The sequence below is a fragment of the Tachypleus tridentatus genome, chromosome 13, assembly GCF_004210375.1.
Source record: "Tachypleus tridentatus isolate NWPU-2018 chromosome 13, ASM421037v1, whole genome shotgun sequence".
Lineage (NCBI taxonomy): Eukaryota > Metazoa > Arthropoda > Merostomata > Xiphosura > Limulidae > Tachypleus > Tachypleus tridentatus.
The window spans coordinates 252,402,096-252,416,746 of record NC_134837.1 but is presented as its reverse complement, the minus strand read 5'-3'; the positions used below and the strand labels follow the sequence as shown (position 1 = coordinate 252,416,746).

Sequence of the window (14,651 nt, the reverse complement as noted above, 5' to 3'; positions counted from 1 at the left end):
TCTGAGGTTCGCTGGTTCGAACCCGTTCGCACCAAACATGTTCGCCCTTTCAGCCGTGTCGGCGTTAGTAATGTAACTGTCAATCCCACTATTCGTTAGTAGAAGAGTAGCCCAAGAGTTGGCGGTGGGTGGTGATGACTAGCTGCCTTCCCTCTAGTCTTACACTACTAAATTAGGGACCACTAGCGCAGATAGCCCGCGTGCAGCTTTGGGAAAAATTGAAAAAAACAAATAAACAAACAATAAGACAAGAGATATTTACCTTTTACAAATTTGAAATCCCGGTATAAACACATCTCTATCGCTGGACTGTTAAGAACTGTTACATACCTTTCCTAAAAGCCAAAACAACGTCAAAATATTGTACTGAAACCTGTCGTTTAACCGAAACTTTATATCAATTGTGTTTATCACGTGACTTGCTGTTTTGCATAATCAGAACTGTTTTAATATAACTAACTCAGAAAAGTAAATTGAGCAGGCAGAAGTAAAATGTTACAAGACAAACCAATAAAAGTTAATAACATATTATATCTGATCTAATTTAGCAATATGTATTTGAATGGTACCATTTTTATTAATTTAGATAGTCAAGACCACCCCAGTTTGTGATCATTGAACTCTACATTTTAATTATGATGTTTTTACGAATATTTCATTAGATGTGGATACAGTTAACGAAGGTTAATTTAACATGTATTACTTACCATCTTTTGCTTTTATTTAACATGTGGTACAACGACGCAGCCTTCTGTATACTAACACAAGCAACAGAGGATAAAGGGATGTTTTGCAGCAATAACCTTTATCCTAAACAAATAATCGTTGGTTTATTGGAAAGAGCAAAGCCATATTGGACTACCTATTCTGTCCATCGCGGAGAATCGAACATCGGATTTTAGCTTTTTACGTCTGTAAGCTTAACGCTGTCCAACCTGGGAACCCTAGAGGAATAAGAAGCTAATGTAAATATTAACACCATTGCATCAAATTTCTTTTAAAAACCTCATCGGTTTTAAAATTATGCCAAAATAAATCAAATATTTTTTTTTATATTTTGTTTTCACTCGGTAACTTTCTAATTCTGGCCTGGCATGGCCAAGCGCGTAAGGCGTGCGACTCGTAATCCGAGGGTCGCGGGTTTGTGCCCGCGTCGCGCTAAATATGCTCGCCCTCTCAGCCGTGGGGGCGTTATAATGTAACGGTCAATCCAACTATTCGTTGGTAAAAGAGTAGCCCAAGAATTGGCGGTGGGTGGTGATGACTAGCTGCCTTCCCTCTAGTCTTACACTGCTAAATTAGGGACGGCTAGCGCAGATAGCCCTCGAGTAGCTTTGCGCGAAATTCAAAAAACAAACAAACAAAACAAACATTTATTTATTCAGCATACCTATACGATTTTTTATTCAATTTACAATGTCACATTCATTTGCCCTCACCGGGAAAAACTTTGCCTCTCCCTGGAAAAATGTCTGCAGACGCCCTTGCTTGCAAGTGTAAATGAGAGTAAGATAAACATGAATACTAGTATTCATTAGTATTTAATACTTTATAAAAGAGAACAGATTCTTTTTATAGGTAAATTGCTTTGTAACGTGCAAAGGATGTTCACCCAAAATCTGGACGTAAAAGAGAGAAAAAACTAATTTCCAAATGAAGATTTCTCTGCGGATGGTGAACCTTCGAGTACGAAAATTTTATTGTCCTAAAACTCTAACACTAAATCTTTGTCCAAAATAATTATCTTTCTTTTTTTCTCGTTTTCCGGATATCGTTATGACCAGAAGAGCCATTAATTTTTGTACGATCGACTTACGATTAAACAACAAATATACAAGATATGGCACCTATCGTAGTTCGTATCTTTCAGCGGGAAACAGACAGATTGAGGAATAATAGATTGGCTCAAATCTTATTACTAGCTCATAACGTTTCGTGCACGTCCATCATGCTACAAATTCAGTGATATTGACGTTTACAATCAGTCCAGTCAGCAGTGTGTTATATGTATTGTTTGTTCTGGAAGCTCTATACGTTTTATTCTAGGTTTTTCTGCCGCAGATTTGTAGCGTGTTGTTTATAAAGTTTGTTAAAAGGACTCAAAAGCTCAGTTTTATGACTAATAATTATTTTGTAATCCCGTCTTATCTCTAATTTTCAGTAGATAATCTGTTTGAATATTTTCGTTAACGCCATAAATCATATAATGGACAAAACAGTCTTTGAACTACAATAATGAAATGAGGCAAACACAATAATTAAAGCGTTAAGTGGAATAGTGCTCTTTGGGGGAATTTTACAGACGTTATTACGTTATACTATAGAAATCCTTTCCTTCATTCTCAAAAGGCTGATTTTAATTGCTGTTATGTTTCGCCTTAAGCCTAGATCAGAGTCAACTGAATGGAACATATAACAGCAAACAGTGGAACAAACATGACACTTTATAACTCACTCTTTTGTATAACAGTTTCACAGAGTTTCTTTTCTAATATTATGTTTACTTTTGTTCCGCATCTAAAAAGATTGTTTATGTACACAAGACTGGCGTGTTTGTTCAAATAAACATGTGTTTGTTCCATTGTTTGTATTTTAGGTATGGAGGACAGCTTAGCTCATTGAATAGAAATCTGACTAAATCGAAGAAATCAGAGAGTTGTTATAAATGGAGTTAACTCAAACTGTCTTAATGTTACGAGTAGAATACCTCAAAGTTCGCTGTTATGATGTTTGCCTCTTTTAGGTTTGTATCAATGACATAGATGAATGAATGGTCAACATATTATTTGAATTTGTTGATGGCATTAAAGTTTTTGGTATTGCTGCTATGAGGTCGACGCTAATATCTTACTAAAGGATTTGAATTACTTGGTAAGTCGGGCAAATATATAGAAGATGGCTTTTAGTTATAATAAGTGCAAGGTAATGGATGTGGAATATACAACTTGAATTATGAGCACAATGTTGATGGGAATAACCAGAACAGTGTTGTGGAAAAAGACGACTTAGGTGTTGTCATTGATTAGTTTCTTAAACCATCGAAGGAATGTGCTGTTACTAGTAGCAACACAGTTACTAGTAGCAACACAAATAGAATTTTAGGTTGTGTGTACATAAATATTAAATACAAATCTTTAAGAGGCTATAATGTCATTGGTTAGGCCACATTTGTTCAGTCTTGGGATCCTTACCTCAGAAAGAACATTAAATTGTTGGAAACGGTTTAAAGGATAACTACTAGGATGATACCTGAGATGGAAAGGTTATCATGTGGGGAATCTGATTGAGGTGTTTCAGATTTTTAAGATAATTAATAGCACTAATGCATCATTTTATCCATACTTAATAGAGAGAATGGTTAGATTAGAGGACGCAGATATAAACCTTTTGCAAAGAAGAAGCCATCTTCAGATAAGAAAGCTTTACTTTTCTAACAGGGTGGTTGGTCTCTGGAACAGGTTGCCTTTGGATATGGTGGATGCAATCCAGTTAAAGGAAGTTAAGAGTGAGCGTGATAAATACTTGAATAATAAGGCGTTTTTTTTAAAAGATTTAGTTTAATTTGGTGGATAGAACAGTTTAAATGGGCCCAAAAGTCCCTTTCTTGTTATTTTATGTTTTTACCATTATTATCTCTCTTAAATTCAGTTGTATCTGATGTAGGCCTAATTGTGTAAAATAACAACTATCAATTAATTTTTTCTTGGATCTGAAAGAAAGTATTTTTATGATATACCGTATTTTTACACCTCGTAAGACACATCTTAATTTTGAAAATATAATTTTAAGAAAAAATATTTTGACTAATCAACCAACACCTTGATGCAGCTTTGACTTTTTTCAACCTATTGAGTAAATACAATCAAATACATCATATTATTCACAGTATATTGGCAATATTAATTAAATTGAATGTTTTAGGCTACTTAAAATACTCGTAATTGGTAAGTAATGAGATTACAATCTGTATGAGAGGTCGTTTCGAGAAGACCCTAAGCTAACCTCTTGCCATAACCCATCGCTTTTGTCTTGGACAATGCATGGGGATTTTTCAAGGAAAACGTGTGTCTTACAAGGAACTGAGTATGGTAACTTTCTTCTCAGAACACTAATGAAAGCATTGTTGGAAACCAAAAAGTAATACATATAGTATACAATGAGAACAGAGAATTAGAAACATATATATATATGTACACACACATTTGTGGCTTTTACAGAGAGCATCAAGTAATTGTTTATTTGGTTGATCAGTCACAACAGTACACGCAAATATTTGTTTTTGAATTTCATGCAAAGATACGCGAGGAATATATGCGCTAACCGGCACTAATTTAGCAGTGTAAGACTAGAGGGAAGGCACCTAGTCATCACCACCCACCGCCAACTCTTGGGCTACTATTTTACTAACGAATAGTGGGATTGACCGTCACATTATAACGCCCTCACGGCTGAAAGGGCAAGCATGTTTGGTGTACCATAACCATCTGGCCATGCCGGGGCCTGTTTGGTTGATTAGTCGTAATTATACGTTCAGCTACCGTGTTCAGAAAACAGTTATCGTAGACCTAATTGAAAAGCGTATTTTTCACGCGTAAGTAAATTCGTGTTTCCTAAAGTGCAACAACAAATTTGCACACAGCACAGTTGTTCTTGATCGAACAATATCTGTTCAGTTTCCATTCGTTTTATCAAAAGTTTAAAACACGCTAATCTTGGTAGATACATGAAAAGTTGATAGTTATTAGAAAACGCGAAAGTTGTGCTATACAAGTAATAAAATAATAATACATGCATCTGAATTAAAAGAAGAAGGCAAGCACAAAAAGCACGTGACCCAAAGATAATTTTTACCAATTTTTATGTTATGTTAATACAAAATTAGGGCTATGAACTCACACACACACACATATATATATTTGTTTTATTATCAGGAATAATGCTGCTCAATGAGTTATTTATACAATGCTCACTATACATATCGAAACCTGGATTTAGTGCTATAAAAGTACTGACGTAACGCTGAACCACTGGAGACACGCATATATATATATATATATACACACATACACACACATACGGGACTTTACGGCTGAATCAGCATACGATAACAAGTGTCTCAGAGCATTTCAAAAAACTCATTAATCTCTGTCTTAAGTCTGGTGATTAAAAATACATTAATTGTGAGTATCTTCCCCCAGTATCTGGGAAGCCTTAGAGCGAGAAAGAACCACAACAATTATTCTTGAAGATTCACAAAACTAAATCATAAGATAGTATCTTCTTCAAGTATTACTTTTGTAGAAGAAATTAGAACATATAATTTAAAATTTACTTAGAAAACTCGTTACAGACAGCAGAATGTTTACTTTTTGCTGTGCTTTAATTTCGAAAGTTCATCGCTTGATTGAATACAGAGAGACAATTACGACAGCCGACCCTCAGTAGCACAGCGGCATATCTGCAGACTCACACCGTTAAAAACCGGGTCTTGATACTCATGGTGGGCAGAACAAAGATAGTCCATTGTGTAGCTTTGTGCTTAATAACAAACAAACAACTACGACAAGTTCTCGACTTCGATTACAATGAAGTTCAATTATTTTAAGTTATTGAAGGACTCGAAGCAATAAGAATACATTTTTGATAATATGAGTGCGCTTGCATATACAACAGATTTGGGAATATAGATGTAACTGGTGGATTGTTATTAATACAAATGTGTTTAAATATACAACAGATTCCAAAGTGTTTATAGTCGGTACATTTCCCGCGTTATGAATGTACGAAGCTGGGCTAGAAAATGTACGTGGTTGTTTGATTTGATTTGTTTTTGATTTCGCGCAAAGCTACACAAGGGCTATCTGCGCTAGCCGTCCATAATTTAGCAGTGTAAAACAAGAAAAAAAAGAAACTATTCATCACCACCCACTGCCAACTCTTGGGCTACTCTTTTACCAACGAATAGAGGGATTGACCTTCACATTATAACGCCACCACAGCTGAAAGGACGAACATTTTAGTGCGACGGAGATTCGAACCCGCCGCCCTCCGATTACGACTCGAGTGCTTTAACCACCTAGCCATGCCGGAAGTCGTACACAATTGTATTTCCTTGGTTATTTAATTAATAAATTTTAAAGCAAGAAAGATAGCATTGAACCTCCCTGTGTCACATTTTTTGTAAAAATTTACAGTACAAAACTCAGTGATTTACAATATAGAAAATATTGTATATACAATATACCAGCAGTTACATAAATTAAAAATATATACAAATGACAATATACAAAATGCTACTAGTTAAGTAAATCAACATTACATAAAATTGACAATGCAAATGTCCACCTACATCACAGTGATAAATCTTCGGAATTACAACGCTAAAAACCACGTTTCGTTTTGATACCTGCAGTGAGAAAGAACACGGATAGCTTTGCGTTTATTTACAAACAAATAAATGGTATAAGAATTGATAGGTCAGTTGAATAAAATTTCGAAACTTGGAATTCAGTACACGAACAGTACAGAGTTGACAAAAATTAGCAGTGCGGTAAAGTAGAATACAGAATATCTGTAGTTCAAGATACAAGCAGTACAGAGAACTGGCTACCTCTAACTGAACTTATGAGAGTTCATCCGATTCTTGACATAAAACAAATGGCTCGTACAGTTATGGTGACATACAATAGCTGAAATAGAAACTTCAAAATCCCTGTATTACGTGGAATTAGTCCATTAAACCATAAGAACATTCTGAAAAGTATCAGTATACATGTTTAATGCTCTGAGAAGTGCCAGTACAGCACATCATCGTAATCTGGTCCATTTGCCACTGATGACGTATTATCCAACAGTTGATTAATCCATTGCAAAGTTAAAAGTCGATTTGACGGATACAGGTGGAACTTTAAGTTTGTACTTCATAAAACATAAGTCATGACATACGACTCAAAACACAGTTAAAAGAATGCTTATTTTTAAAACTTTCGGTGCGTACGAAGTTCTGGTGATAACGCTAAATCTCTCCGACCTGTATAAATTCAAACTTGGTAGATTGAAGTCGGAACCATGCCCTGTTTCACTTACAAAGAAAACAAGCACTCGCCACATAACTCAATCCTTGTGGCGTGAAACGCTTCATTAAACTAGACCGCTCCAGCGTTGTTGATACTTTGTCTCAACACTGGAAACTAGCCAGCATCTAAATCTGTATAACCGAGAAAACAGCAGGTTTCCTCGAAAGAATAAGCGATAATACTTAACACAGTTCCTGACACAAAATAAAAACTTTACTTCTACCTAATATGTTAGTGAACAAACTTACTAAACGCCTGACACCTAGTGTGAGTTTATGTAACAAATATTTTTGTTTCAAACAAAGCTCGAAACGTCGTTTGAATTACAGACTCTTAAGGAAGACCTTTGGTAGACTTAGTTATGTTCAGACTCACCTTGACACATTTTAACAAGTAACATCATGAGTTTGACACTTTGCTAAGGTGCGTTTCAAATGCTCTTGTAAAAATGTACACGTTGTATATTTGAAAAACAAAACTTTCTATGGAAAATTTCCATAGATGTGTGTGTATAGTATTTGCTATTTTCAACTTGAATGACTTCTATTGCAACACATGCACAAAATAACTAGTGACCCCAAAACTCAGTTTTAGCCAAGCGTAGTTTAAACCATCTAGCAAAGAGATAGCAACCAGCCAGCAATGAAAGTGAAAAGTATGTTTAGTGGCTGATTGTACCTTCTGAGATACGAACCACTAGACAGTGCTCAACCCAACTATTTATATGTAACAACAATATCTACAAACGCTGAATTATTTGTGCGTATTAACCGACTTAGTTATAACATGTTTAGTATAAAAACATATTTTTTTTCTACATAACGTGTTCCATACACATCCTTGGGCGTCCAAGGACTGGCATTTTGGATGATCAACTCGCAGTATGCTGATGGTGGTACCGAAATCCTTCTCCAAATATGCTCGTTCTTTTAGCTGTGTCGATCAATCCCACTGTTCGTTGTAGCACAAACCTAGAAATTAGTAATGTTCACTATTTCCCTAACCTCTAGTCTATCACTTCAAAATTATGAATATATATCACAGATAGACCTCGAATATGTTTGTGTGTAATCCAACGAATAAGCCTCTAGTTGCACAGTGGTATGTCTCCTGTCTTACACTGCTACTGTGGTGAGTAGAGCACAGATAGCCCTTTGTGCGTCTTTGTGCATGACAAAATAAACAAACCAACAAACAAACTTATTCCTATTTTGACACATCGAAGACTTTTTTTTACTGTGCTCTTGGTTTCTCACCTGATACAAAACGCCGCACCTTGCTTATCATGATGGGGGTATGACTTGTTGTAAATCTCCTTATGGATGGTTCTGGTGCTCCAAACTAATTCACTTTCCTTTTTTCAATGCAATCGAGTATAAGGGATAATCCTGTCTTGAAAATTCCAAATCCGGAAAGTAAAAACATGCTATTGTGCTGAGTGCATGGAAATTTTGCATGCTCTTCCAAAAAGCGATCAATTTTCGGAGCAATTTAAAAAGTCGTTATTATACTTCCCGTTCTACCATGACTTGTTGAATTTCAATTTTAAAATCTTTCTTTAAATTATAATATATTCAACTCCTTGTATATTATTACAATTCCATATACCAGATATCTGAAACTAGCCGCAATGATCCCTAAAACATGTCAATTTTAAAAAGTTGTTTCTTGTATTTTATATAAAACACCCAGTTTTTTACGACAAATACACAGATCAAGCGCATTTTGATTATATCTGTTTGTTAAAATTTTGACTGTAGTACAAATAATACGTGCATATAACACATACAAACATATGTAATATCGTTTCACATGTATTTTTATATGCATGTGTTTATTGATTTATTCAACGAAATTCGAATTCAATTCATTTTCCTCAGAATTAAAAAGCAGAAAAAATCTCATATGCAAAACCCTTCTAGGAAACAGCTTGTTTCATGTATTATTGACGATCATTTACCACTGACAAATATATGGCTGAACTTTTATTTTACTTCTATAGGAAACAATCCAAAAACAAAATATCTTAGGCGTCTTCGCTGTAAAATGTTCTTTGCTTACGTGTTTCCTCTTATCCCATTATTTCTCATAAAAATCACGGACTTTTGCTACTGTCAGCAACGCCAGAAGCTTTAAACAGGATTTAGCACCTAACGCAACTTTTAACTTTAGACAGAAATGTTCTATTTTAGAAGAATCTCATTCAAGTGGTATATAGTCCATAAAGTATTTTAAAGTTTTTTATTATTATTATTACTATTATTATTTTATCTCGTTTTTTAGCAACAAAATAAAAATTTATTTTATAGGTCTTTAACAACTCTTAAGATGATTCGCGCGAAAACATAGTTTCAGTGAAGTAACATGATGAAGACGTTGGAGAAAGATTGAAGACTAGTTTTGTCCAGATATTGAAAACACCGAGAAATTTAGGCTAAAACAGTGTATGTGAAGTAAGAAATAATTATGAAATTTTATATTCGTGAATACACAAAAAAATATTTTAATATAGCTTTCAAGTTGTTTGTTTGTTGTTGATCACAAACCTACACAATGCATGAACTGTTTGTGTGTTCTCTATCTCCTCACGGGTATTGAACGCTGATCTTTTAGCGTTATAAAAGCTCACTCTTACTTATGAGCCACCAGAAGAGGGAGAGATTAGAAAAAGAATTAGAAATAAGAAAAATACCAGTATAAATTTATCTGTTGTCTTTCGGTGTGGTTCTAAAGCAATAAGTCCTTAGGTGAGACAGTTTTAAGTTTACGGTCTTAATAACTCTAAAATCTGGAGCTCAATTCTCCACGGTGGACACAGCATATAGTTGAATAAAGCTTTGCTCTACAACATATCCAACCAACTAAAGCAACGATCTCTTTACTACAACATTGGCAGATGTGTCGACTCACAACGCTAGAAACCGGGTCTCCATACCTGTGGTGGGGTTTGGTTTGTTTCGAATTTCACGCAAAACTAAACGAAACCTAACTACGCTAGCCGGCCCTAATTTAACAGTGTGAGACTAGAGGTAAGACAAATAATCATCATTACTGACTCTTAGGCTACTTTCTAACCAATGAATAGTTGGATTCAACGTCACATTATAACTCCCCCACGGCTGAAAAACAGAACATGTTTAGTAGCATAGGGATTCGAAACCGTGACTCTCAGAGTGTAAGTCGAACGCCCTAACCACCGTGGGGGGCAGAGCACAGATTGTCCATTGTGTAGTTTTGTGGTGAACAACAAACAATGTTGAAGCAATAAATCCATTGTAGAAAGTAGTTAAAGTGAAGTTTACTTTCAATTGTTGTTGTTTTTCAATTTTAAAATGGAATCTCTCTTGACGTAAAAACAATATAAAACTAGTAAAGGCCCGCAAATCATTTTGGTCAATTTAGTATTTTTTATTGTAAGAATACTTCTTTAAATACAGGATTCTTAGAATAATACAAAAGAATTCTAATCACAAACACAGAAAGCTGAATCCACTTGTCTTAGGCCTAACATTCTTTAATTTTTTTTATTAATTACGCCTACATCCGATAAAGAGTAACTGTAACTGATGTGCATATTTTGCATTAGATTAGTAAAAGCTAAACTTTTCCGTATTTAACACCCTCAATAAATAAACGTATAGTAATATTCTTCGACCTAACTTCAGACCTTTTCAAAAACTTTACATATGTTGTTGTTATTTCAGATGCCTACTAAAATATATTTACATCCGGGATTTATCCGTTAAAAGTGCTCGCGCAGGACATAAAAATTGAATATTATTATAATATATGTATATACTTTGAATACAATGACTTCTAAGTACATGAGTCATAAGTAGGATAGAAACTTTATATTTATTACGTTTTACAGAAAAGATAAAATAGTTTTAATTATGAATTCAAATTACGATTAATCCTTACATATCTTAATATTTAGGTTGTTCATGTAACTTTATGTAAAATTGCCTTTAGAAAACAATAATGAATTAAATGCGGTCGCATTTTTACAAAGTAACCATCTCAGAGTTTTGTTGTTATTTCTTGTTAGGGGCCCGGCGTGGCCAAGCGTGTTAAGGCGTGCGACTCGTAATCTGAGGGTCGTGGGTTCGCATCCCCATCGCGCCAAACATGCTCGCCCTTTCAGCCGTGGGGGCGTTATAATGTGACGGTCAATCCCACTATTCGTTGGTAAAAGAGTAGCTCAAGAGTTGGCGGTGGGTGGTGGTGACTAGCTGCCTTCCCTCTAGTCTTACACTGCTAAATTAGGGACGGCTAGCACAGATAGTCCTCCAGTAGCTTTGTGCAAAATTCAAAAACAAAAAAACAAATTTTTTGTTAAGCACAAAGCAACAGAAAGGGCTATCCTTGTACGACCCAATGTGAATATGGAAACTCAATTTGTAGCACTATAAGTTCTCAGACAGTGGTTTTGGGCCACTGGAATGACATCTCTATCTTTCTACTACGCATCTATCTACTTTTCATATAATGTAACTGACGTATTCATATACATTGAAGTAGGTTAGCTTTTTTTTACTGACTAGAACTTGTTTTACATTAACTGTACAGAAAAACTTCGTTTGTAAATACTTAATTTTTTAATCACCTTGTACTTTGTATCTTATGCGTGGACATTATCGGTCTAGGAACATAGTTTGTTATGATTTTATATTATGTTTATAGCTACCCAAATGTATGTATAATACTTGCTTTCTTGATTGTTTATTTGCCTATTAATTGCAAAAAAAAAGAAATACAACACTATCGGCTACCTTTTCCTTGCGCACCTGAAGAATCGAATCCCGAATTTTAGCGTTATTAATTATCAGTCAGTCTTCAGGCAACAGGTGACTAACGTGATTTCCAATAATTAAATCGTTCCGGCATGGTCAGTTCGTTAAGGCACTCGACTTGTAATCTGAAAGTCGAAGGTCCTAATCTCTGTCACATCAAACATGCTTGCCCTTTCAGCCGTGGGGGAGTTATAATGTGACGGTCAATCCCACTACTCATTGGTAAAAGAGTATCCCATGAGTTGGCGGGGGTTGGTGGTGACTAATTGCCTTTCCTCTACTCTTACACTGCTAAATTAGGGACGGCTAGCGAGGAAAGCTCTCGCGTAGCTTTGCGCGAAATTCAAATCCAAACCAAACCAATAATTAAAGCTGAAAAGTAAACTGATAGCGGACCTCCAATCAACACATTCATTCTAGAACTTCAGTTTCCACGAAATGATTAAGTTCACGAGCAATTAATTTAGCGTGGGGTGTACTTGAAACTGTAACACAAATGATGTTATTTTTTTAAAGAAACGCCACACTGGACCACCTGTTGTGTCCACCGTGGGTAATCAAACCCCGGATTTTAGTATTGTAAGTCCGTAGACTTACCGTTGCTCTACTTGGTAGACACGCAGTTAGTAGCCCCCCGCTAGTACAGCGGTATGTCTCCGGATTTACAACGCTAAAATCAGGGGTTAGATTCCCCTCGGTGGGCTGAGCAGATAGCCCTTTGTGGCTTTGCTATAAGACAAAACACACGCAGTTGGTAATTTCTCTATGGAAAAAATGGAAAGAAAAACGTATAAGTTTTATGGAGTGTTATGTTTACACTGGTACTGAATATTGGTGGTAGAACATCGGATATTACGTTTATGAGATAAGTTACTTATTCATTTTTATTAGCAGACTAAAACGCAAACACTAATGCAGTGTAACAGAAAATTATTCACTCCAGTAAGCTCTAAAATTATTTAGTCCTTTTCTTTACCCATTGTGCTGGCTTTGTTCAGTGATTATTTTGCTCAGAGCTTTCGGTGCACTATAAGAACTGCAGTTCATCTTTAACTTCCACGCAATGCTACACGGGGCTATCTACATTAGATAGATAATCATCACCGCCCACTCTCAAATCTTGGACAACTTTCTACTAACGCATACAGGGATTGACTGTCACATTATAAGGCGCCCACGACTGAAAGAGCGAATGTGTATAGTGGGAAGGAGATCTGGGTCAACTACTCTCAGATTAGGAGTCGAGAGTCCTAATCATTTGGCCATTTCAGGCTCGAAGAGTAAAGGTCAGTTCCAACTAGTCAGTCCGATAAAAACAACCAAAGAGTCATCGATGGTTGATGTATATTAACCGTCATTCTTCCTAATTAAACAGTTCGAAAATAATGATTATCTATGCGCAAATAGCCCCTCGGTAGCTTTATTTCAGTGTTCTTAAAGGAAAAGCACACTTTAACCTATGATTTGCTTTTCCGTTCCACTTCTCTGCTTAATTACCCAAGAGTTTCACCATAGGATTAGTACCGAAAATAGACGTTAGGAAAAAACAACATAATTATCTATCTTCCTACATACATAAAACGACATTTTCCCATTTAAAAAAAAAAAGTCAAATGGCTTTGAATGAGAACATTTAACATTTGTATTATTACACGTGAGCATTTCTTTTCCACCATAGCTTCCCTTAATATTTAAATCGTGTAAAAAAATATCTCACCTTTTAAGATTCCAAAATTCCTTTATGTTACAGACGAATAAGATTATTTTCTGTTTAAACCAGAGAGATCAGGTGTATTCATATAACAAAACGTGAATCTAAGGGTCATGGTGTTTAACATCAAATGACATCCGTCAAACCATTTAGTTTGCAAGGATTCCTCATTTTGTTTAAAACCATTATCAAAGAGTGACATATTTTAAAAATTCAAGTCCCCGAAATTGAGATTAATAAAAATACAAACCTGGCTTTTCAAATATTAGAAAGATAAAGAAAAAGTAGTTTGTTTGTTTTTGAATTTCGCACAAAGCTGCACGAGGGCTATCTGCGTTAGCCGTCCCTAATTTAACAGTATAAGACTAGAGGGAAGGGAGCTAGTCATCGCTACCCACCGCCAACTCTTGGGCTACTCTTTTACCAACAAATAGTGGGATTGACCGTAACATTATACGCCCCCACTGCTGGGAGGGCGAGCATGTTTGGCGCGACCGCGATGCGAACCCGCGACCCTCAGATTAGGAGTCGCACGCCTTAACACGCTTGGCCATGCCGGGCCGATTCGAATCCCGTCACACCAAACATGCTCGACCTTTCAGCCGTAGGGGCGTTACATGTTACGTTAAATCCCGCTATTCGTTGGTAAAAGAATAGCCCAAGAGATAGCGGTGGGTGCTGCTGACTAGCTACCTTCCCTCTAGTCTTAACTGCTAAATTAGGGATGGCTAGCGCATAGCCCTCGAGTAACTTTGCGCGAAATTCAAAACAATATGTAATTACTGTAGAAAGTTTCTAACACTTTGTCAACTTAACCATATTTGTATTAGTCTTTTAGTGTTTGTTTCCTTACAGACGATGAACTAGATGGAAGTAAATTATGGTTTTGCAAGAGATTTCAATATGCTCTAGAAAACTAATAAAATTATGTTTTAATTATTACATTTGTTCGTAAATCACCATTATGTATAGTATCATTAGCTTGACGTTATAAGTTCTCTTGTAAAACGGTATTCTGCGAACTTCCAACACGAGAACCGGGGTTTCAATAACCGTGGTGGGCAAAGGACA

General features: G+C 35.8%; 1 protein-coding gene across 2 annotated transcripts in view; it reads right to left on the bottom strand.

Annotated features, from left to right (window-relative positions):
- LOC143239658 (muscarinic acetylcholine receptor gar-2-like) overlaps nucleotides 1-14,651 on the bottom strand; it is a 123,814-nt gene that overhangs the window by 86,303 nt on the left and 22,860 nt on the right. The window contains exon 2 of one of the 2 annotated variants that reach the window (XM_076480987.1): nucleotides 708-944. The exons of the other annotated variant lie outside the window; for it this stretch is intronic. The gene's annotated coding sequence lies outside the window, so the exon portion shown is untranslated. The remainder of the gene's footprint in view (nucleotides 1-707; nucleotides 945-14,651) is intronic. 2 annotated transcript variants of the gene reach the window in all.